Source organism: Hordeum vulgare, chromosome 1H (genome assembly GCF_904849725.1).
Source record: "Hordeum vulgare subsp. vulgare chromosome 1H, MorexV3_pseudomolecules_assembly, whole genome shotgun sequence".
NCBI classification, from domain to species: Eukaryota; Viridiplantae; Streptophyta; class Magnoliopsida; order Poales; family Poaceae; genus Hordeum; species Hordeum vulgare.
This window is the reverse complement of record NC_058518.1, coordinates 172,336,587-172,362,551: the sequence shown is the minus strand read 5'-3', so window position 1 is coordinate 172,362,551 and position 25,965 is coordinate 172,336,587.

Genomic DNA, 25,965 nt, shown 5'->3' with positions numbered 1-25,965 from the left:
AGCCACTTCTTAAAATAAAGGAAAATTCAAACTAGTTAAAATCAATGAACCCAAAATGGCCTCAAGAAAAGTTCAACCTTTCTGATAATTCTTGAAAACAAATAAGCAATAAAGGAAACCATTTATTTTATACTCTTGGCGTTTTAAATAAATGCAAAAGCTACTGGTTTCAAGTTTTAAATTTGAAATGAGAAACTTTAAGTTTTCAAAAATGTTATAAACTTTAGGAATGATTGGATACTTTCCAACTAATATTTTGGTGTGTTCAAAATAGTTTTTACAAACTATTCTGGGAGCTGAAATAAATATCAAATAAATAACTGTCAAAAGAGAAACAAAACAGAAAAGAAAAGAGAAAGAAAAAAAGGAAAAACCTTACCTGTCGTCGGCCCAGCCCACCAGGGGCTCCCCGGTCATCTTCCTCCTCCTGCCAGTAGGCAGGGGAGAAGATGAGCACGGCGGCCGAGCCCAGCCACCTCCTGCCAGCCTGCCCTCTGCTGGAGGCCTCCAGGAGCGCCAGCGCGACGCCTGTGCCTTCTTATCCTCCTCCCCGCGGCTCTATCCTCTCCCTAAGCCTCGATCCCCTTTTCCCCCTCTCGGATCTCTCTCTCCACGAAGCTCCGGTCACCGTCGATTCGTCGTCTCCCGGTCCTCCCCGACCCTGCCGGCAGCCTCACAAGATCCGCCATGAGCTCCTCTTCCTGTTCCCCCTCTTCCCGAGGCATTTCCCCTCCTTTAACCACGTTAGCCGCCGGAGCCCGAAGGACCTCGTCGCCGCCCATGTCATTGTCGTCGTTGTGGTACTCAGCTCGCGAGGCCGAGCTCAGGAATGAGCTCCTCGAGCTCTGTAGATGGCGTAGGGCCTCTCTCCTAGCTTGCTAGTCCCCTGCATCGGCACTTCCGTCGATGCCCGAGCCGCAGTCGCCGCTGACCTCATCGCCGGCGTGGATTCCGGTGACCACCGGGTCCAGCTCCACTCTCTTTAGATGCGGCGTTTCACTAGCTGCTCGTAGCACTATTCTGCGCCCAAAACCGACGGCCGTAGCGCCGTTTAGCTCTCTCCGGCGAGCCCTCCGCCGCGCCCGTTGTCGCCGCCAGCCATATTCCGGTGGGGGCCGACGTGGCCAACCTAACCCAGTAGTTTAAAGACTAATCACTCACTGACAGTGGGCCCAAGGCCAATTTAAACTCAGTTAGGGGCTGGTCAGCGCGGGATTAGTCCCTGAGAGGCTGACCAGTGGGCCCCCCCTGTCAGGTTTGACCTGAACAGGTCAGTTGACCTGCTGATGTCAGGCTGACGCAATAAAAGGGTTTTCTAGTATAAAAATATTTGCAGAAATGTTTAAAACTTCAAAAATTCATAGAAATTAATCTGTAACTCCAATGAAAATAATTTATATATGAAAAAGTATCAGAAAACTTCAAGGAATCTGAATATGTCATTTTCAAACATGTTTGAAAAAGTTACAGAACCCAAACATGTAGATTAATGAATAAGTTAATTCTTATAAATACTTTATAAATGGAATATGGAAAATATTTAAATTTCACTATGAATGACATGATCAAATACTGTCCTAATTACAAACCAGCAACCTAACATGTCATCCCATGCATGTTAACATCAAGTTGATCTGAGCATCAGGTCGAATCAATTAAAATGGTATCCGAGAATACCTCGTATGAAGTGATATTTGAATTTGATTCAAATCAACTTCAAACCTTATACATGCTAGCTATATTAGTTTACACCTTGCACCCTCATGCCATGCTCATGCATCATCTTGATTGCATATGTTTGTTATTGATTGCTGTCATTCCTTTCGGTAGGCTCCGCTCCCCCGGATTCCACCGAATATCCGTCTAACGGATATTGTCACTCCTCTGAGCAACAAGGCAAGCAACCATTTTGATCATCCCGATAAATCCCATGTTCTTGCTCCTGCACTTACTTATTGCATTAGGATCAAATGCTTCAAATGCTTTTGCCACGTTAGTTGAACCCACTTCCTTTGCATGACCTATCCTTGTCACAGTAAATAGCCGAACCTTGCAACCTAGCATACCTGGTAGCTGCTTGAGCCATGATGTGTCTTATCCTGCTATGCATGCTATGCTTAGAGTTGTGTATGTTCTGTCATCTGGGAGATGAACAGAGTTGTGAGAATGTGTTCAGTAAGCAAAGGTTGTGTGTTGAACCTGATTTGGTAAAGGTACCGGTGAAAGGTTGTGTAGGAGTACATGGCGGGTTGTTTCATTGGAACCGTCCTTAGGAACTGAGTTGCGTGTATGTAATCCAAGACTAGATACTACCACACGTTGGGATACTTAATTGACCCTCTCGACTTATTAATCGCTTAGTACTCGGTCCAGGAGTTGCAAGTAGTTTCTGGTGTTTATAGTCATGCTGGAGGCCATGCATGGTGCTGACATGAGAGGTGGGTTGTGATGCGGTAGGCAGTGGCACGGCCTACCAAGTGGCACCCGGATGGTGGGCTTGGGAACCATGCGCACATCGTTTGAGGCCGTGGCGAAAACCTCGGCTAGACTTCCATAGGGGTTACTCTCAGATAGGCGATAAACCTGGACTAGGTACTAGTGTGGTTAACGGTCGTGGCCGACTCCCTCGCTAGGCTTCCGGTTGAAGGTTGCCGAGGTGCATGACGTGCACATGGCGATAAGTGGCGATAGTGTGTGTGATGAAGTACACCCCTGCAGGGTTATGATCTATTCGAATAGCCGCGTCCGCGATTATGGACTACTTGGAGACATATGTTGTTCATAGATAACTTCAATGGCTACTCATAAAATTCTCAAGATAAGCGTGAGTGTCGTGGACGGCATTCCGTGTGGAGATGGAATGATTCCACGATGGAGTATTGTTGTGGTGTTAGTGGACTCGTGTGCGAGAAATCAAGTTGTCAAAATTATTTAAAAATGCAAGTTGTCTAGCCACGAGTCAAATGCTGGCTTTCCGCATGAAACCCCACAATACCTTATTGATACATTGCATGAGTAGATAGTTATCCTAAAGTCTTGCTGAGTACCTCCGTACTCATGTTTGCTTAATAAATGTTGCAGAGGTTGCTAATGACCCTAATCGAGGGTTCTTCATAGACATCGACGACGACGAGTAGCTGGTGTCCCAGCTATGATCTGGCCCTAGGTTGGGTCTGTAGTATAGTCAGGACATGTGCCTTCTAGTTGCACCTGTCTGTACTCAGACAGTTTTAAACTCTTCCGCTGGCTTGTAACTGAATGACTGCTATTATGGGTCGTGAGACCCTTAATGTGTAATATTATGTGTGAGGCTCTTCCGAGCCTCTTAAATAAAGCTTGTATGTTTATGGTTATGTTGTGATGCCATCGATGTATCTATACATATTGGTATGCCATGGGTACGTGTGTCGTACTTGATATGTATGGGGTTCGATTACCTAGTCGAGAACTTTAGTAGCACTCCTTACAAGAAAATGCCCCTTTGTGATCCAACGAGCCTTGGTAGTTCGCTACTGCTCCGGACACATTGGTTGACCGGCATGTGTCCTTCTTAGCTGCTGTGTCTGTCCCCTTTGGGGAAATGTCACGTGATGTAATGGAGTCCTTGTAGCTTGCTACGACTCATCTACACTCGCTGGTGACCGACACCTGCTTTGTTGGGTCATGTATGCATGTCCTTGTGCGATACTGCCACTTTGGTTTGTGACTAGACTTGTCGATCCGGGTTCTTTGACATTGGAATGCTAGCAACACTATTGCATACGTGAGTCAAAAGACGCAAACGGTCCCGGCTAAGGTAAGGTTGCAGCCGTGGAGTTAACCGTGCATGAGACCGCAAAGGGATGCGATGTGTTACAGGCTGGATTCCTATGACTTAGGATCGGGGTCCGGACAGCGTTGGTATCAGAGCCTGACTGACTGTAGGATTACTAAGCCAAACTGGTCGAAGTTGAGTCTAGAATTGCTTTAGTTATATATAAGGGAATTGTTTGTGGAAGGGAACGTAAGACTCTTGTTCTCTTCTCAAGTTATTCTATTCTGGTCATCCTCGTCTTTTCTGCGGGAATTGAGGACTAGGTTACTCATCTTATTATAGGCTCGTATTTCTGATCGGTAGAATATAGGACTATGGGTCAAGTGATATTGGGTTTCTTTCATTCCTAGCAAAAAAAAGTAAGTTTGATGATCAGAGAGTTGAAATTGATAGTTGAGTGGTTACGTTATTCCATTTTGGGTTGTCTCAAAATTTATTTTTGAGCATTTACAACCGTTATGCTGCCCAATTTTGCATTCGGAGCTCTAATGCTTTTGCATTACTCTCTATTTACAGATGCCTGGTCGTCCTTCTCGACAGGTGGTATGTCTGACCAGGTGCATTGATGTGCTGGATCATACGGCCATGCTGGTCAGGGTGATGTCGGTGTGCGGTTACCGCTGGTACCCCGAGTACACAGTGGAGGAACAGTACCAAGACTTCAACCAGAGCTAGTATATCTGCATTGTTAGGGTATTTCCAGACTACCCTGGAGCTGAGGAGCCAATCCATTGGTCCTATGGGTTGGGAGTCACTGTTGACATGGCAGTATAAGATGCTGCCTATTCAATGCTGACCATTATGAGAGCGAGACATGTACTGCTGCAGAATTCAGAGTTCTGCTATGTTCCGGCCTCTCTGCCTGGTGAAGAGGGATACCTAAGTGGAGTCTATTTTGATTCTTCTATGGAGGATCCACTACTGCAGTCCACTATTGAGATGCTAGAGAACAGAGACAGGGATGCTCGTGCTCTCCGCATGGAGCTTTATGCTACCCATGCCCGTTTGTGGACGGCTTTGACGCAGTTGGCACTGGTAGTCCAGACAGGGTACGGAGATATGGAGATGCCGAACCCTTTAAGGACCCATCTTCCGGCCCACGTTGACTGGCCAGCTATAGGAGGAGTCACCCCTCTTCCGGGACCTCTCTTACCACTAGTCAGGGGACCAAGGCCACATCCGTGTCCTTATGGATCCCAGGGATCTCAGGCCAGAGTGTTTCCTGATCCGCAGGTTGAGCTTCTAGGTCATGGAGGTAATCTCTATGAGATGTTCTATGCGGATGCCTGAGCTGGGAGCGGAAGGATAGTATGGTAGTAGCCGTATGTTCACAGTCCTGCGTGACTTGTGAAGTACGCCTGTGATGTGAAATGAATTCCGGAGGCCTAGATAAATAATGTATAGGAAGCTTGTAAGCCTCTGATGAGTAGTTTCATAATTTCAGTAGTTTTCTCTTCGAGTAAGTTTGTACTGAACTATGTAAGGGTGTGTACGAACCATGGTGTATATATAGCAGTTGCTTGTTACCATATTGTTCGGATATTCATTTCCGCATTCCGTGTGTTCAGTACATTCTTAATCCATACCTAGTATTGATATGATATTGGTCTAAGCTGTGAGTTTGTTTGTCAGGATGGTGTTCACCAGGTTGAACCGTGCCCCTGGTCATGAGCAAGGCGAGGGTAGTCAAGCGTCGCACGAAGATCTGCCCCACCCGCCCTCTCTGGCGGAAGTTATGCTTGAGGCAGAGAGAAACAAAAGGGAGACCAACCGACTGTTAGAGCGTACTCAGCAGAATACGGCTCGTCAGCCTAGGAATGCTGCAGTGTCCCTCAACGACTTTGTGAAGCTAAATCCTCCAAAGTTTCATCACTCTGTCGATCCCCTCGACGCTGATGACTTGCTGAGCAGCATTTCACGTAAGATTCGCTGTGCGAATGTTTCTGAGGCCGACAAGGTGACTTTTGTGGCATATTTCCTGGAAGGACCCGACAATCTGTGGTGGGAGAACTTTGAGGCTATGCGTCCTGCTGAACTAGCAGCCACAAGGACAGACTTCAGTGCAGCCTTTCGTCTGCACCATATTCCAGAGGGCCTGATGGACAGAAAGAGAGAGGAGTTCTGTGCCTTCACTCAGGGCAAGTTGACTGTGGATGCCTATAGCCGCGAGTTTGGTAACCTCACCCACTATGCAATAGAGGAGGTGTCTACTGACGCCAAGAAGCAAGCAAGATTCCATAAGGGTCTGAGCCCTGAGCTTCGTCGTGATCTGCGCCTCCACGAGTGTGCAAGCTTTCAAGCCCTGGTCAACAAGGCGATCAGTGCCGAGACTGGTCATACTGACTTTGAAGCCACAAGGAAGCACTCCCGTGACTTTGGCTCGTCTTCTGGTTCCGCATTTCCCAAACACAGGCTGTGGGTTCCAAATAGTTCTCTGCAGGCAAGATACACTCCGAGGCCCTCCTACGTGGCGCCTCAGACGAATCAGACCAACTCTCCAGCAAAAACTTATGGTGGTCCAGCTAGCAATGCTGCACCACGTGCCAACCAAGTGATATGCTACAAGTGTGGAGAACCAGGCCACTACTCCCGTGAATGTCCTCAAAATGTGGGTGCCAAGCAACCCGGAAACTCCGTCGGGCAAGGCAAGTCGGGCAAAGCTTACTATGTGAAGCCAACTCCTGCACGTGGCCGTGTGAACTATGTGTCAGCAGAAGAAGCTGCAGAGGATCCCGACGTCATGCTGGGTACGCTTCTTGTTAACCATCACCCAACGTCTGTTCTCTTTGACACTGGGTCTTCTCATTCCTTTATTTCAGAAAGTTATGCACAGTTGCATAACATGTCTTTTTGTGATATGCCAATTCCATTGGTTGTCCAAACTCCTCGTACTAAATGGCAAACCTCTAGGATAACCTATGACAATGAAATTCTAGTAGACATGCTAGTTTTTCTAGCCTCATTGACAGCCTTGAAATCTTCGGATATTAATATAATCTTGGGCATGGACTGGATGTCAGCTCACTATGCCAAGATTGATACTCATTCTAGAAATGTCCAGCTTACCCATCCCTCGGGTGAGATAGTAAATGTCTCTACTCGAGTTGCCAATTGCCAACTCTATTCCTTAAATGCCAACCCTCTTCCGGAACTTGAAGACATTCTGATAGTCCGTGACTTCCCGGATGTTTTTCCAGAGGAACTGCCAGGAATTCCACCTGACAGAGATGTAGAGTTCGTGATAGATCTTGTTCCGGGAACTGTCCCAATAGCCAGAAGACCATATAATATGGCACCCCTGGAGCTAGCCGAACTTAAGAAGCAATTAGATGAGGCCTTGAATAAAGGTTTCATTCGTCCTAGCTCTTCTCCTTGGGCTTGCCCCGTCCTCTTCGTCAAGAAGAAAGACGGAACGGATCGGATGGTTGTAGATTATCGACCAGTTAATCTGGTCACCATAAAGAACAAGTATCCGCTCCCCAGGATCAACGATCTGTATGATCAGCTCGCTGGATCCTCAATCTTCTCCAAAAATGGATTTGAGGTTGGGATACCATCAAATCAAGATCAAGAACGGGGACATTCCAAAAACAGCTTTTGTTACTCGTTATGGCCAATACGAGTACACCGTCATGTCCTTCGGTTTAACCAATGCCCCAGCTACCTTCTCTCGTCTGATGAATTCAATCTTCATGGAGTATTTGGATAAATTCGTCATGGTATACCTCGATGATATTCTCATCTACTCGAAGAACGAACAAGAACATGCCGAGCATCTAAGGCTGGTATTGATGAAACTTCGAGACCATCGCCTTTATGCCAAGTTTTCAAAATGTGAATTTTGGTTACCAGAAGTGACCTATCTAGGTCACGTAATCTCTGGTAAGGGTATTGCTGTCAATCCCGAGAGAGTTCAAGCTGTCCTTGATTGGACTCAACCTGAATCGGTTAAGCAAGTTAGGAGTTTTCTTGGCCTAGCGAGCTATTGTCGCCGCTTTGTCGAGAATTTATCCAAGGTTGCAAAGCCTCTAACTGAACTCCTCAAGAAGGATAAAAAGTTCGACTGGACACCACAGTGTGAGCATAGTTTTCAGGAACTGAAAAGACGCCTGACTTCCGCACATGTGTTGCTACCACCAGATTTTTCTAAAGACTTTGTTATCTATTGCGACGCCTCGCAACGAGGATTAGGTTGCATCCTCATGCAAGATCGTCATGTGATCGCATACGCATCTCGACAGTTGCGTCGACATGAGGATAATTATCCCACACATGACCTTGAGCTTGCAGCTGTGGTCCATGCACTAAAAACCTGGCGACATTACCTTTTGGGTAATCGTTGCGAAATATTCACTGATCACCAAAGTCTAAAATATATCTTCACCCAGCCAGATTTGAATCTCAGGCAAAGACGGTGGGTTGAGTTGATCTCGGATTACGACTTAGGGATAACTTACACCCCGGGGAAGGCCAATGTTATGGCCGATGCACTAAGTCGTAAATCTTATTGTAACAATTTGATGCTACAACAAGGTCAACCACATCTCTATGAGGACTTTCGGAAGTTGGATCTTCATATTGTTCCTCAAGGATTCCTTTCTACCCTGGTGGCGAAGCCTACTCTTAGGGATCAAATCATAGCCGTGCAGGCTTATGATAAGGGTATATCCCAGATCAAGGAGAATATTGCTAGCGGTAACGCTAGGGATTTCTCCATCAATGAGAAAGGTGGTGTGTTCTTTCAGAACCGTTTAGTGGTTCCTAAGAGCAAACGTCTGCGGCAATTGATCCTTAAGGAGGCTCATGACTCTCCTCTCACCATTCATCCCGGTAGTACTACGATGTATCAGGACCTACGCCAGAGTTTCTGGTGGACTAGGATGAAGAGAGAAATTGTTGAGTTCGTTGCTAACTGCGACGTTTGTCGTCGAGTTAAGGCAGAACATCAAAGGCCTTCTCGCACCCTTCAACCTCTAGCTATTCCTGAATGGAAATGGGATAAAGTTAGTATGGATTTCATTACCGGATTTCAAAAGACCAAGAAATAAAATAATGCTATCTTTGTGGTCATTGACCGTCTTTCCAAAGTGGCTCATTTTCTTCCCGTTCATGAGAGTATAACAGCTAGCCAGCTAGCAGAGTTATATATCTCTCGAATAGTGTCTCTTCATGGTGTTCCCCTGGAGATTAATTCTGACCATGGGAGTATCTTTACTTCCCGCTTCTGGGAAAGTTTTCAGAACTCCATGGGGACTCACTTATCTTTTAGCACTGCTTTCCATCCCCAATCAAGTGGTCAAGTAGAAAGAGTGAATCAAATCCTAGAAGATATGCTCCGAGCTTGTGTTATATCGTTCGGTATGAATTGGGAGAAGTGCCTTCCGTTCACCGAATTCGCTTATAACAATAGTTATCAATCAAGCTTGGGAAAAGCTCCTTTTGAAGTTCTCTATGGACGAAGATGTCGAACACCTCTTAATTGGTCAGAAACCGGGGAGAGGCAACTCTTTGGCCCGGACATGATCCAGGATGTAGAAGAGCAGGTTCGCATTACTCATGAAAAGTTGAAAACAGCCCAGTCTCGTCAAAAGAGCCAATATGATCGTCATCATAAGGCTGTGACCTTTGAAGTTGACGAGAAGGATTACCTTCGGGTTACACCTTTGAAGGGTACCCATCGATTCGGTATCAAGGGCAAGTTGGCTCCTCGTTAATTGGTCCTTTTCGCATTCTTGCCAAACGAGGAGAAGTTGCCTACCAGTTGGAACTTCCTCCGCATCTTTCCAAGGTTCATGATGTCTTCCACGTCTCGCAACTCAGGCGTTGCTTTTCAGATCCTATCCGTGAAGTGGACCACGAAATGCTTGATCTCCAAGATAACCTTCCATACCGAGAATACCCCGTGCATATTCTTGATCAAGCTGAGCGTACCACTCGACGTCGAAACCTCAAGTTTCTTAAAGTTCAATGGTCAAATCATTCTGAAAAGGAGGCAACTTGGGAAAGAGAGTATCGGCTCCGACTTGAGTATCCTGCGTTATTCCCGACGACTTCTAAATCTCGGGACGAGATTGTTTTGAGTGGGGGTGAGTTGTCACATCCCTGACCCCTTAAGCAAGTTAGCTTTGTGCTCATGTTTTCTTTGCATTGCATCTAGGAAATTCTCAACAAGAACAAAGCAAGTGGTGAAGGAAAATTCTAAAACCCTAGCCACATCTTAAAATAAAGGAAATTTCAAACTAGTTAAAATCAATGAACCCAAAATGGCCTCAAGAAAAGTTCAACCTTTCTGATAATTATTGAAAACAAATAAGCAATAAAGGAAACCATTTATTTTATACTCTTGGCATTTTAAATAAATGCAAAAGCTACTCGTTTCAATTTTTAAATTTGAAATGAGAAACTTTAAGTTTTCAAAAATGTTGAGAACTTTAGGAATGATTGGATACTTTCCAACTAATATTTTGGTGTGTTCAAAATAATTTTTACAAACTATTTTGGGAGCTGAAATAAATAGCAAATTAATAGTTGTCAAAACAAAAACAAAACAGAAAAGAAAAGAGAAAGAAAAAAAGGAAAAACCTTACCTGTCGCCGGCCCAGCCCACCAGGGGCTCCCCGGTCATCTTCCTCCTCCTGCCTCCTGTAGGCAGGGGAGAAGATGAGCACGGCGGCCGAGCCCGGCCACCTCCTGCCTGCTTGCCCGCTGCTGGAGGCCTCCAGGAGCGCCAGCGCGACGCCTGCGCCTTCTTATCCTCCTCCCCGCGGCTCTATCCTCTCCCCTAAGCCTCGATCCCCTTTTCCCCCTCTCGGATCTCTCTCTCCCCGAAGCTCCGGTCGTCGTCGATCCGTCGTCTCCCAGTCCTCCCCGACCCTGCCGGCAGCCTCACAAGATCCGCCGTGAGCTCCTCTTCCTGTTCCCCCTCTTCCCGAGGCTTTCCCCCTCCTTTAACCACGTTAGCCGCCGGAGCCCAAAGGACCTCGTCGCCGGCCATGTCATTGCCGTCGTTGTGGTACTCATCTCGCGAGGCTGAGCTCAGGAATGAGGTCCTCGAGCTCTGTAGATGGCGTAGGGCCTCTCTCCCAGCTCGCTAGTCCCCTGCATCGACACTTCCGTCGATGCCCGAGCCGCAGCCGCCGCTGACCTCATCGCCGGCGTGGATTCCGGTGACCACCGGGTCTAGCTCCACTCTCTTTAGATGCAGCGTTTCACTAGCTGCCCGTAGCACTATTCTGCGCCCAAAACCGACGGCAGTAGGGCCGTTTAGCTCTCTCCGACGAGCCCTCCGCCGCGACCGTGGTTGCCGCCGGCCATATTCCGATGGGGGCCGACGTGGCCAACCTAACCCAGTAGTTTTAAGACTAATCACTCACTGACAGTGGGCCCAAGGCCAAGTCAAACTCAGTTAGGGGCTGGTCAGCGCGGGATTAGTCCCTATGAGGCTGACCAGTGGGCCCCCTTGTCAGATTTGACCTGAACAGGTCAGTTGACCTGCTGATGTCAGGCTGACGCAATAAAAGGGTTTTCGAGTATAAAAATATGTCCAGAAATGTTTGAAACTTCCAAAATTCATAGAAATTAATCTGTAACTCCAATGAAAATAATTTATATATGAAAAAGTATCAAAAAAATTCAAGGAATCTGAATATGTCATTTCAAACATGTTTGAAAAAGTTACAGAACCCAAATATGTAGATTAATGAATAAGTTAATTATTATAAATACTTTATAAATGGAATATGGAAAATATTTAAATTTCACTATGAATGACATGATCAAATACTATCCTAATTACAAACCAGCAACCTAACATGTCATCCCATGCATGTTAACATTAAGTTGATCTGAGCATCAGGTCGAATCAATTAAAATGGTATCCGAGAATACCTCGTTTGAAGTGATATTTGAATTTGATTCAAATCAACTTCAAACCTAATACATGCTAGCTATATTAGTTTACACCTTGCACCCTCATGCCATGCTCATGCATCATCTTGATTGCATATGTTTGTTATTGATTGCTGTCATTCCTTTCGGTAGGCTCCGCTCCCTCGGATTCCACCGAATATCTGTCTGACGGATATTGTCACTCCTCTGAGCAACAAGGCAAGCAACCATTTTGATCATCCCGATAAATCCCATGTTCTTGCTCCTGCACTTACGTATTGCATTAGGATCAAATGCTTCAAATGCTTTTGCCACGTTAGCTGAAACCATTTCCTTTGCATGACCTATCCTTGTCACAGTAAATAGCCAAACCTTGCAACCTAGCATACCTGGTAGCTGCTTGAGCCATGATGTGTCTTATCCTGGTATGCATGCTATGCTTAGAGTTCTGTATGGTCTGTCATCTTGGAGATGAACAGAGTTGTGAGAATGTGTTCGATAAGCAAAGGTTGTTTGTTGAACCTGATTTGGTAAAGGTACCTGTGAAAGGTTCTATAGGAGTACATGGCGGGTTGTTTCATTGGAACCGTCCTTAGGAACTGAGTTGCGTGTATGTAATCCAAGACTAGATACTACCACACGTTGGGATACTTAATTGACCCTCTCGACTTATTAATCGCTTAGTACTCGGTCCAGGAGTTGCAAGTAGTTTCTGGTGTTTATAGTCATGCTGGAGGCCGTGCATGGTGCTGACATGAGAGGTGGGTTGTGATGCGGTAGGCAGTGGCACGGCCTACCAAGTGGCACCCGGATGGTGGGCTGGGGAACCCTGCGCACATCGTTTGAGGCCGTGGCGAAAACCTCGGCTAGACTTCCATAGGGGTTACTCTCAGATAGGCGATAAACCTGGACTAGGTACTAGTGTGGTTAACGGTCGTGGTCGACTCCCTCGCTAGGCTTCCGCTTGAAGGTTGCCGAGGTGCATGACGTGCACATGGGGATAAGTGGTGAGAGCGTGTGTGACGAAGTACACCCCTGCAGGGTTATGATCTATTCAAATAGCCGCGTCCGCGGATATGGACTACTTGGAGACATATGTTGTTCATAGATAACTTCAATGGCTACTCATAAAATTTTCAAGATAAGCGTGAGTGTCGTGGATGGTATTCCGTGTGGAGACGGAATGATTCCACGATGGAGTATTGTTGTGGTGTTAGTGGACTCGTGTGCGAGAAATCAAGTTGTCAAAATTATTTAAAAATGCAAGTTATCTAGCCACGAGTCAAATGCTGGCTTTCCGCATGAAACCCCACAATACCTTATTGATACATTGCATGAGTAGATAGTTATCCTAAAGTCTTGTTGGGTACCTCCGTACTCATGTTTGCTTAATAAATGTTGTAGAGGTTGCTAATGACCCTAATGGAGGGTTCTTCATAGACATCGACGACTACGAGTAGCTGGTGTCCCAGCTACGATCTGGCCCTAGGTTGGGTCTGTAGTATAGTCAGGCCATGTGCCTTCTAGTTGCACCTGTCTGTACTCAGACAGTTTTAAACTCTTCCGCTGGCTTGTAACTGAATGACTGCTATTATGGGTCGTGAGACCCTTAATGTGTAATATTATGTGTGAGGCTCTTCCGAGCCTCTTAAATAAAGCTTGTATGTTTATGGTTATGTTGTGATGCCATCGATGTATCTATACATATTGGTATGCCATGCGTACGTGTGTCGTACTTGATATGTATGGGGTTCGATTACCTAGTCGAGAACTTTAGTAGCACTCCTTACAAGGAAATGCCCCTTTGTGATCCAACGAGCCTTGGTATTTCGCTACTTCTCCGGACACATTGGTTGACCGGCATGTGTCCTTCTTAGCTGCTGTGTCTGCCCCCTTTGGGGAAATGTCACGCGATGTAATGGAGTCCTTGTAGCTTGCTACGACTCGTCTACACTCGCTGGTGACCGACACCTGCTTTGTTGGGTCATGTATGCCTGTCCTTGTGCGGTACTGCCACTTTGGTTTGTGACTAGACTTGTCGATCCGGGTTCTTTGACATTGGAATGCTAGCAACACTATTGCATACGTGAGTCAAAAGACGGAAACGGTCCCGGCTAAGGTAAGGATGCAGCCGTGGAGTTAACCGTGCGTGAGACCGCAAAGGGATGCGATGTGTTACAGGCTGGATTCCTATGACTTAGGATCGGGGTCCCGACAGCCGGATCCGAGGGGAGCCGTTCCCCCGAGGTTTAACTTGCCTCGGGACGCGCCCAAATACAACGGCACGGCAAGCCGGAGTTCTTGCTGATTAACTACACCATGGCCGTCGGCATTGCCAACGGCAACAAGCGCGTAGCGGTCCGCTACGTGCCACTTATGTTGGCCGTCTCGGCTCGGAATTGGCTTAACATCCTCCCGGCCAACAACGCCAACTCCTATGTGGACTTCAAGGAGGCGTTCGTCCGCAACTTCACTGGCACCTACAAGCGTCCTGGCCGGCCTCGCGAGCTGGCCATGTGCGTCCAGAATCCCGACGAACCCCTTCGCGACAACGTCACGCGGTGGACAGAGCTCCGGAACTCCTACGAGGAGGTGCATGAGGTACAAGCCATCCAGTACTTCATTGACGGTTGTCGAGACGGCACTCTCCTCAAGAACAAGCTTACGTGCTCCGAGCCCACCTCTCTGGCGGTGCTCATGGCCAAGGCGGACAAGTACGCCACGGCCGACTCGGCGATGCGCGTCAAGGTAACCGCCTCGGACAAGGTTGTCCCTACGCCGGCTGCCCCCAAGCCGGCCGGGGACAACCGAGGCGGTCAAAACAACAACAAGCCCAAGGCAGATCAGATGGATTCGCGCTCCAACACCAAGTTGGTAGCCAACATGGAGGGCGAGACGTCGGCTCGTCAAGCTGGTCCTCCGCGGAAGTGTTCCAACAGGAACAACACCAACTGACTGCCCAGGCAGTCCTTCGAGCAACTTCTCGACGCCCCCTGCAAGATACATTCTGGGGCGCAGCCGTCCACCCATACCCATTGACAATGCAGCTTCGCACGCCAGCTGTCGCAAGGGGATGGCCTGCCGGCTCCCCCAGGTGCACAGGCGGCACCTCGCGCTCCGGCTCCTGGTCCTGCTCCGGCTCCGCCGTCGCCGCCTCGCGATGACGGCCACCTCCCTGACAACTACCCTCATCAAAACGGAGCATTCGTCGTCTTCACCAGTGAAGGCAACGACAAGCACAAGCTGCGCCAGAGGCGGTGCGAGGGGAATGACACGTTTCCCCCGGCTCCCGAGTACATGCATTGGTCTGACAAAGCAATCACATGGAGCCGGGTGGACCATCCGGTGGTGATGCCCAACCCGGGGTCATACGGGCTCGTCCTCGACCCCACCTTCGCCTCCAAGAGGCTCACGTGCCGATTCTCCCGGGTGCTGGTCGATGGCGGCAGCAGCATCAACATCTTCTACCTCGACACTCTCCTCAAGCTCGGGCTCAAGGAGACGGACGTCCTGCCGACCAGTACTGTCTTCCATGACATCGTGCCTGGGCAGTCCTCCTCGCCCATTTCCGCCGAGAGCCCATATGGTTCCGAAGAGCTGGACGTCCTCTTCGGCGGCAAAGCTCACTTCCGCCGAGAGCCCATATGGTTCGAGGTAGTGGACCTCAGCAGCCCGTATCACGCGTTGCTGGGAAGACCGGCTCTGGCCAAATTTATGGCTATTCCGCACTATGCCTACCTGAAGATGAAGATGTCGGGTCCCAAGGGCATCATCACTATTGCTGGCAACTACAAGAAGTCGCTCGAGTGTGCCCAAGATAGCAGCCGCCTCGCCAACGCCCTGGTGATTGCTGAGGAGAAGCGGCAGATCGACTGGCTCGTGGCCCAGGCTACTGAGCAGCCGGAGATTCCTTCTCCTCTGTCGCAGTCGGCCGGAGAGGGCTCTTTCAAGCCGGCCAAAGAGACCAAGCAGGTCCCACTCGATGCTGCCAACCCAAAGCAATGCGTCACCATCGGGGCTAGCCTATGCCCCAAATAGGAAGGCGAGCTTGTTGACTTTCTCCGTGAGAATTAGGACATCTTTGCATGGTCCCCCAAGGACATGCCAGGTGTTCCGAGGAAGTAAGCCGAGCACAAACTTCACGTGCGACCAGATGCAAAGCCGGTGAAAAAACCTTTGCGCCGCTTCGCCGAGGGGAAGCGACACACGATCGGAGAAGAGATCACCCGGCTCCTTGCAGCCGGCTTCATCATGGAGGTTTTCCACCCGAACTGGATGGCTAATCCAGTCCTGGTGCTGAAGAAGAACAACACGTCGCGAATGTGTATCGACTACACTAGCCTGAATAAGGCCTGTCCGAAAGACCCTTTCGCGTTGCCTAGGATAGATCAAGTGATTGACTCCACTGCAGGTTGCGAATTGCTATCGTTTCTGGATGCTTATTCAGGCTACCATCAAATCCAGATGGATCCAGCTGATCGCCTGAAGACCTCCTTCATCACGCCCTTCGGGGCCTACAGCTACACCACCATGACGTTCGGTCTGAAGAACGCTTGTGTGACGTTCCAATGCTGCATGCAGCAGTACCTACTTCCACAGATCGGCAGAAACATCCACGTCTATCTGGAGGACATCGTTGTCAAGACGAAGCAGCACTTCAGTCTCCTCGATGACTTGCGGGAGACGTTCACGAACCTGGGCGAGTACAAGATCTGGCTCAACACGGAGAAGTGTGTCTTTGGGGTTCCACGCGGCAAACTCTTGGGGTTCTTCATGTCCGCCCGCGGCATCGAGGCAAACCCCGAGAAGATCGGCACCATCGAGCGGATGGTGCGGCCGGCTCGAATCCTTGACGTCCAGAAGTTCGCCAGCTGCCTGGCGTCCCATAGCTGGTTCATCAGCCGGCTTGGCGAGAAGGCCCTTCCACTCTACCAACTCATGAAGAAGACAACGAAGTTCGACTGGATCGACCAGGCGGACGAAGCCTTCCGCGACCTCAAGCGGGTCATCTCGAGCCTGCCAATCTTGGCAACGCCGTCTGAAAGGGAACCCATACTCATATACATTGCAGCAACCACTCGCATGGTTAGCGTAGTGTTGGTAGTTCGGTGCAAGGAGGAGGGCAAGGCACTGCCAGTGCAGCACCCTGTCTACTACCTTAGCAAGGTCTTGTCCGCCTCCAAGCAGAACTACCCACATTATTAAAAAATGTGTTATGGTGTTTACCTTGCTGTAAAGAAGTTGAAGCAATACTTCCAAGAGCATGCCATCACTGTGGTAAGCACTGCTCCACTTTTAGAGATCATGGGCAACCGTGATGCCACGGGCCGGATTGCCAAATGGTCCGTCGCCATGGCGGACCATGATATTCGGTACGAGCCTTGCACCGCCATCAAACCTCAGGTCGTGGCCGACTTCTTAGTCGACTGGGCCGAGACCAAGTTTGAGCCGCCGCCTCCAGACTCCACGCATTGGCGGATGCACTTTGACGGCTCGAAGATGCTGACAGGACTGGGAGCCGGCATCGTCTTGACGTCTCCGAAAGGGGACCAGCTCAAGTATGGTCTCCAGATCCACTTCGCCGCCTCCAACAACGTCGCCGAGTATGAAGCACTTGCTCATGGCCTCCGGCTCGCCAAGGAGATTGGCACCTGGCGGCTCATATGTTTCGGCAATTCAGGCTTGGTGGTATAGAAAGTCTCTAGCGAATTGGACGCCAGGGATGCCAACATGGCAAGCTACCGCTTCCTCATCCAGCAGCTCAGCGGCCCCTTCGAGTGTTGTGAGTTCCACCATGTTCCCAGGGCAGACAAAGCGGCGGCTGATACACTGGCAAAGATCGGCTCCACGAGACGGCTATCCCATCAGCCGTCTCCCGGCTGATACACTTCGTGCCGGCTAACTCTACGGTGCAAGCGTCGTCGGCTCCACCAGCTACGCCGGTTACAACTCCTATGCCGGCTACGCTGGCTATGCCGACTCCAATAGCGGCACCGGCTGAGTCCACGGTGCAAACTTCGTCGGCTCCACTCGCTATGCCGGCTACAGCTCCTGTGCCGGCTATGCTGGCCACGCTAACTCCAATAGCGGCACCGGCTACAACAACAACTCCGGCTCTGCCCTGCCTCGAATCCAGTCGTCTCGACACCAAGTGGGTGGACATCATGGAGATAGACAGCGAGGAAGCTGCCGCAGCAACACCAAAGACACCTTCTCTCGAGTCCACGACCGCGGCTTCGTCAAGCTCGAGGGCTATAGAAGCCCCTAACAGTTAGGTCGAGGCGGAGGCGACCCTTTTGTCGGCTCCGTCTTGGGCTCATGCTATCCTAGCCTTCCTACTTCGCGGCGAGCTTCCCCAAGACGAGGCGGAGGCGATGCAGATCCAGTGCAGGTCTACAGCCTACGCCATCATTAATCGCGAGCTAGTGCGGCGCAGCGTGACCGGCATGTTCCAACGCTATGTCGAATCAGAAAAGGGACAGGAGATCCTCAGAGACATTCACCAGGGGGGGTGTGGGCATCATGCCGCCTCTAGAACCCTGGTGCCCAAGGTGTTCCGCCGCGGATTCTACTGGCCCACGGCCCTCGAGGAGGTCGTGGATCTGGTCGACAAATGCGACGTCTGCCAATTCTTCAGCGCGAAGAGCCATATGCCGCCTTCGGCCCTCAAAACCATCCCCCTATCATAGCCGTTCGCCGTCTGGGGACTGGACATGGTAGGGCCCTTCAAGACGGCTCGTGGTGGAATGACACACCTCTTGGTAGCCGTCAACAAGTTCACCAAGTGGATTGAAGCCAGACCTATCAGAAAGCTTGATGGCCCGACAACCGTCAAGTTCATCACCGACAACGGCACCAACTTCGCCAGAGCATCATCACCGACAACGGCACCAACTTCGCCAGAGGCGCTCTGGCGCTCTACTGTTCCAAGGTAGGCATCCGGATCAATTTGGCGTCAGTGGCACATCCCTAGTCGAATCGCCAAGCGGAGAGGGCCAACGGCCTGATTTTAGCTGGTATCAAGCCAAGACTGGTGGCACCAGTGGTCAGATCGGCCGGCTGCTGGATTGAAGAACTGTCGGCTATGTTATGGAGCCGCCGCACCACGCCCCACCGGTCGACCGGCTTCACTCTGTTCTTGTATACGGGTCCGAGGCTATTATTCCCACGGATATCGAGTTCGACTCGCCTCGGTTCACCCTATACATGGAAACGGAGGCGAAGGAAGCAATAGAAGACGGTGTGGACCTCCTCGAAGAAGCAAGGGACTTGGCCTTGAGCTGGACGGCCATCTATCAACAGAAACTGAGATACTACCACAGCAAAAAGATCAAGCCTCTCTCTTTCAGGAAGGGAGACTTCGTCCTCAGAAGAATCCAGCGCACTAACGGCCAGCACAAGCTCTCATCCCCATGGGAGGGACCCTTCATCATCAGTAGGGCGTTGCACAACAACGCTTACTACCAGATCGATGCCCAAAAGCCAAGGAAGCGCAAGAGGGACGACTCCGGCCAGGAGACGGAACGTCCATGGAACGCGGCCCTGCTTCGCCCGTTCTATTGCTAGAAGGCAAGTATCAAACAATGGAAAGAGCATGCATATGTATCATTGTCCCTCTTGAGGGACCCTCAACAAATGCAATAAAAAGAACATGCCTCATGTTTCTTTTTATTGAGAGTTTTCACTCCGTGTACGCCCCTTGCCGGCTTCAATAAGCTCGGGGGCTACACCGCGTACACCTCTTGCTGGCTTCATCATGCTCAGGGGCTATGCAGCGCACGCCCCTTGCTGGCTTTAACAAGCTCGGGGGCTCGCCAGCCGCTCGGACGCCTTCCTTATTGAAGAAGAACACATAGTGTAAGCCGACTGATCCTTGGTCACCTCATACGAGCTTGTGGACTGGCTCTCGCCGTCTGGCTTGCAAGGTGACGCCAGGTAAGGCCGGATGCATGCAAAGTTCGACAACAAAAGGGTTACCGGCTTGAGCCGGCTAGATCAAATTTATGATCTCATTCAGGCCGGCCTCTGCTGGTTTATATCTTAATCTTTAAGTCTTGATGGCTTCAAAAAATCTATGTCTTGTGCCCTAAGATGAGAAACCTCGACCAAGTCACAGACCGGCTCCCGACTGTCGGGCTGGTGGGGTGGAAACTTAGGAATACAAGGATTGGAAAAACGAGTCAACCAGGAATCAAAATATAAAGATATCAAACGGCACGCATGGCAATACGAATATAATGCTGAATACATACATTCAAAAAAGCATTGGCCCACGGCCCACATTCATTACATCCCCTAGTGGGTGGAACAAAACAAAAAGGACACCACCTACGGGGCTGTGGCCTCATCGGTCGCCCGCCGCTACTCCTGAACTGGTGGCTTCACCATCCCCGACTACTCCCGAGGCGGTTGCGCCGTCTCCTTCGCGAGGGCTCCCGGCTCCATCCTCACCGGAGTCGGCGTACGCCGCACCGCTGAAGGCGGCAACAGATTCCAGAGCGTGGGCCGCCTCGCCGGAGCTGCCATCGGGGTCATAGGGCTGAAGGCCATGCAGATCTTCAGGGATCACACCGCCATATTCACCCCGCTCCAAAACAAAATCGTCCCAAGCGGCATAATTGGCGATGCCGCTGGCCCTCACGCGTAGCGCCTCCTCCACACCCTGCAGCTCCGCCTCCGAGCCATCGCACTGAGCAACGAGTTTGCCCAAGTCCAGGTTCCGATACAATCACTTGGCCAAGCGCAGGGCCACATAGGCTCCAGCACACGCAGCAGAGGCGCGCCAGGCGTCCAGGCGTTCCTCGCCAGCTGCAAGCCAGCGGGTGAATCAGCTCATCGACGCCGGTTCCACGCCCTCCGGCCATAGGGCCGCCACCATGGACGACCCAGCAACCTGAAGCTGAGCCACACACTCGCCCAGGGCATACAGGCGGGCCCGGAGGCCCATCCCAATCTCCTCCACACTCCAGCCGGAGGTAGTATCTACCTCCTGCCTAGCCGCGCGGCACTCCTCTCGGCTCACCTTGACAGTAGTGTCCGCTGCGACCTGGGTCGAAGGGAAGAGACCTGAGACAGCAAAACCAGGGCACAAGGGCGTAGTAAGAAAAGGAGACGGCCAAAAAGCTAAAGACAAAGCAAAGGAGAGAGACTCACGATGGAAGGCGCCATCGGTCTGATGGGCGCTCTCGAGGAACTCGAGCTCCCGCACCTTGCTCGCATGAGTAAGGCGGGCAACCTCCTCCTAGAGAGCCGCTGCAGTCTCCAAGGCCTTGGCCAGCTGCGATTGCTTCTGGACAAGGGCCTCCTCCTTCTCCCTCAAGGCGGCGTCCTTGAGGGTCATCTCCTTTAGATGAAGCGACGCAATGCGGTCCACGTCGGTAGAGTAGGAGGCCTCCTTCTCCTGCAGCCTGCCGCACAGCTGCTCCAGCTCGACCCGGCTGGCCGCCTCAAGCTCCTTCTTCTCTGTCTGGAGAAGGGCGAGCTGCTCCTGGAGCTGGTTGCCGACACCACGCAGCGCAGCCTGCTCCGTGGCAACTTCGCACAGCCGGACTTCGAGCTCGACGATCTGGCCATCAGTTGCCAGATGTTGAGTTCATAGCTCACTGTAGGCATGCGCCTGAGCATCATAAAGCTCCTGCCAAAAAGCAAAAAAGGAGCAGTATTAAGATTCAGCCTGGTTAAAACTTAACCAGCCCGATTCTCGGGGGCTACACCCACTGGGTGCACTAGCGCGCCCCCACTAAAGAAGCAAAAAACAAGGAAAAGAAGCTCTAAGAGATTTGGACCGGCCGACGATCGGCCGGCCCGACACTCGGGGGCTACACCCAGTGGGTGTGCTGTCGCGCCCCCACTGACGCAAAAAAGAAGAAATTCAACACCCAAGAGGAGGCACTTACCTTGGTGCGGGCCTCTAGACGCTCCATATCGCCGCACACCATGCGGGCCGACTGCTCCACCTTGGATCGGCCGCTGGAAAACAGCGACACCAGCGCGATGCCGGCGGGCAGTCGCGCGCGCGCCAGGTTGGCCGCCCGCCATGTCTTCATGGGCCGGCTTCCGACCCGGCTCCAGCTCCTGGCGTGACTGGACCATGGTGGGGAACGACGATAGCACCGGCTCCAGGTGCCGGCTCGGCAGTCGGCTCGGCCATCATCCCGGTCGGTGCTGCCTCCTCAACGGGAGGTAGATGGGCTGCATCCGGCGCATCCATGGCCACCCCTGGCGCATCAGGGACCGCATCCGGCGCGTCCAGGATCAGCTCCGGCGCGTTGGGCGCCGCCTCGGCCCTGGGGGAGTCAGGGATCGTCTCCAGATCCATCGACGCTGAGGCATCCGGCTCTGAGGGCTGAGCCCCTTCAGCCCTCGGGGCGTGCCTTGAAACCGCTTCGCTAGCTGGCTCCTCCGCGCGAGCATGTATGGAGGGGTCAAGTCTAGCCTTCGCACACTTCTCCGCCGGCTTCTCGACCCGACTGGGGTGGGACAGGCCCACGACCATCTTCCCCGCGGCCACGTCCCACCGGCGCTTGGACTGCGTCTCACGCTCTCTTTGGGAATCATCGGCTGCTGCCCAGCCAGCCCGCTCGGCTGCGGAGGCGGTGTCCTCCTCCACATCCTCCGCCTCCTTGTCGAACAAAGTTCTTAAGGCACAAAGCTTCTCACAAGATAAACGAAGAAAAGGGGAAGGAAATCTTACCCCTCTACCGTCGGCACCTGCCTCCGGCCAGCACCACAGTGCTTCTTGGCACCGCCTGCTCGCGTTCCGGCTGGAGGACCCGGTGCATGCCGCTTAGAAGCCGGCCGGGATGCTGTGACACCCTTGCCCTTCCTCCCGGCCGCGTCATTGGCGGCGGTTGCTCCGGCCCTTTGACGCTGGCCGCGCGTCAATCGCGGGCTCGTGACTTCCTCCACCCCGTCGGAGTCCTCCTCGAAGGCTGCACCAGAGAAGAATGAGGGAGTCTCGTCGTGATCCGTCCAGTCTGCGACGGAGGGCTGTGGGTACTCACCAGACGGCTCTGTCCCTTCCGACTCCAGGGGATTCTCCGAGCCCGCGGAGGAGTCCGAGCGGGATTCAATCATGCCCTCGTCCTCAATCTCTGAGGCGTCGGACATATCCACGTCGGGAGTAGGCGGGCGGAGGGATCCCTGTAGACTCTCGAACAGCTGTGAAAAGGGATTCTATCGCCGGCTCAGCAGCACGGTCGGCTACAAGACAAACAACGAAGAACAAAGAGACCACTTACCGTTGGAGGCGGACGGAGTTGTTGAAGGGGGTCATCCCCCACGTCCATTCCCCGCCGTCGTCCATGCGGGCGGTGGAGATCAGGTTCACCCTTCGCGCTACTGCGCCAGGGGTGAACCTTTTGGTGGACAACCTGCAGGGATCATGCCGGCCGCTCATCTGACAGACCAGATGCGGTCGCCTCTACAACGCAGAATCCGGCGGGTCACCATAGCGGTGAGCAGGTCGCGGCCAAGGAGTCTGCTCTTCTCCAAGATCTCGAGGTGGGCACAAATCAGCGCCACCTCGAGAATCGGCTTGGGGGTCTTCGCCGCCCAGTTCAACCTCGTCGACGGGTCGATGTTGAACGGGGGCATGTTGAGGGCGTCCTGGGCGGGGTCGGTGTTCTTCACATAGAAGAAGCCCTTCTGCCACTGCTTGATGGATTCCTGCAGTGGCATCTGGGGGAAGCCCGACTTCGAGCGGTGATGCACCAGCGCGGCTCCGCACGGCATCATCGGGCATGGTCCCTTGAGCTTCTCCACCTCGGACTTCTCCATGGTGATGGATTGCTCCTTGAAGAAGAACAAGCTGCACCACAGATCGACGTGGGGATCACGAAGGCCGATAGCTGCAGTATGGCGTTCGGCGCCAGGTGATGCGGCTGCAGGCCAAAGAAGCGAAGCCACTCGGAGAAGAAGGCGCTGGCCGGAAGCCCGAAGCCCAGTAGAAATTCTCGGTGAAGACCACGACCTCTCCCACGGCAGGTGTGGGAGCGGTCTCGGTGCTAGGGAGTCGCACCAGCACCTGGGAGGTTGGGGGCAGCAGCCGGTGATGACGGAGCGCCTCGATGTGCTCTTCGCCAATTTCGCTGCCCAGCCAGGCTCCCAGCAACGATGCCTTCTGCGACCAGGACCTTTTCGAAGAAGAGCCACCGGCCATGGCTGCGGGCGGCAGAAACTCGAAGGGGTTGGTGGCTTTGCGGTGACGAAGGCGAGGAAGATGAACAAGACGAGCTCTTTTTTATGGGCACAGGGAGGAAGAGAGCGTGGATGCGGGGCGGGAAGGGGGGCGAATGGCCTCCTCGGAACCCCCGCATCCCATTTAAAGCCCCATGAAGCATCGTGGGGAGGGGATCCGGTGCGCGCGGGACCCCCACTAACCCCGTGTATTACGGGCGGTAACGCTTCCATAAGCCCAACCATCGCAGAGTAAATCCGCAGAGGATCGCTCGCACGGAGGTCGAGGGGGCGTCTTGGCGAGACCTAGGGCCCAGGCAGGTCCCGTCACGAGTAATAACCATCATTACGTCACGCGGGGCCTGGCACGTGGCGCTCTCTGGGTGACCTACGATGAAGCCGAGGCATCGTTTCGAAGCCAGCCGGTTTCGGAACCGGCGCTCCTCGTCACGAATGGCAGCAAAAATACCAAGACAAATCATCAAGCCGGTGAGGCCGCCCGCCCGCAGTCGGCAGGCCTCTCTAGCTTCGGGGACTACTGTCGGGGGGATAACCCCGGGGTAGGCTCGTCAAGCCTGCTCCTTCATTTCCGGCTCCATGGACATGAACATATACAGTTTCCTAAGGCCCAAGTCTTCTGACCGGCTAGGCTGTGCCTACCGGCTAGAGGACGAGGCGGCCATCTCTGTGGCCGGCCAGGCAACCCCTGTCGGCTAGAATCGAGGCGGCTACCTCTTTTGGGCCGGCCTGGTCCAGCCAGCCGGCCTGGTCCAGCCAGCCGGCTAGGAACGAGGCGGCCGCGCCCAAGCCGGCTGGCCAAGCATGCTAGCCGGCCGGGGATCACAAGTCACATCAGATCGTAGGTCAGGATGAGACCTTACAATTAAAGGTAGTTATGCGTCAGGCAAGGTACTGGATCAATGCGTTCGACAGGTACGATCGTCGGCGGCCACGCCGCTGACCTACCCCGGCTCTGATCCATCGCCTCGCATAGTGTCGGACCGTCGCACTCCCACTCCATTACTGCACTAGGCGTGGGGAATAGTGCAGCCGGTCGTACTACCTGCCCATGACGAATCTCGCTGGACGACGCTCGATGTACAGCGTGTGCTCGGCGTCAACCTTACGCGAGAGCTTCATTGGCCAGCCGGCGGGTCCCACTACCAATCGAGACCATGCAGCCGGCGGGCCCCTCAAGCGACAATACAAGACTCTCGTGGGCCCCTGGTCAGCCGGTGAGGCTGCCCACCGGGTCCCACTCTCGTACCCTTTATCCATATTGTAGGCCGGTGGGTTCGTCTATAAAACCCCCGGTCAACCTCCATGCAAAGGGTCGGTCGATCAACACTTCACACTCACCAACCACATAGAGAGAGGTACAGACGAGCCCGCAGCTCCCCTCTTCCTCCCCCCAACACAGCTCCAGGAGCGACATTGTAATCCATTCATACACATCAAACACTCCGGCAGGACTAGGGGTCTTATCCCTACGGATAGCCCTGAACCTGGGTACATCGTGCGTTCCATGCTTGTGCCAACCTCGTTCCGAGCGCCCTCCTTTGTCCCATCGGTTCTCACCGACTTCAGCCTACCTATGGCATATGTTGTGAGTATTCACCTACACAGTGCTTTCGCATTACCTTATCCACGCGCTCCATCTTGACCCTAGTTCTTTTGTTCTTCTTTCGGCCTTCACGTTCTTGTCCGAGTCCTTTGTTGGTGTTACCCCTTCCGTGGCATTGCTTCGCCACTTCTTCTCCCGTAAGTTGGTCTCCGAGGAGGAGTGCTCTGGGTGCGCGTCCTTGAAAACAGCCAGCGCATCGGTCCTGGGGGCCCTTGACGCCGAGCTCCTCCCCAAAGCAGAGGAGTTCCGGCAGTAGTGGGTGCAGGTCGAAACTACAGAGGCCGGAGTTATATTCCAGCCCCCGCTGACCCCCGCAACACCGAATCGCGAGTGGAGGCGCGAGGAGCTTAATGACCCCCGGCTCACGCCGGTCCTGACTCGGCTGGGAAAGTTGAAGTGAGCGGGGGTGACAATGGCGATGGTAGTGCGGGAGTTTATCTCTCGAAGGATTGCTCCTCTCCAG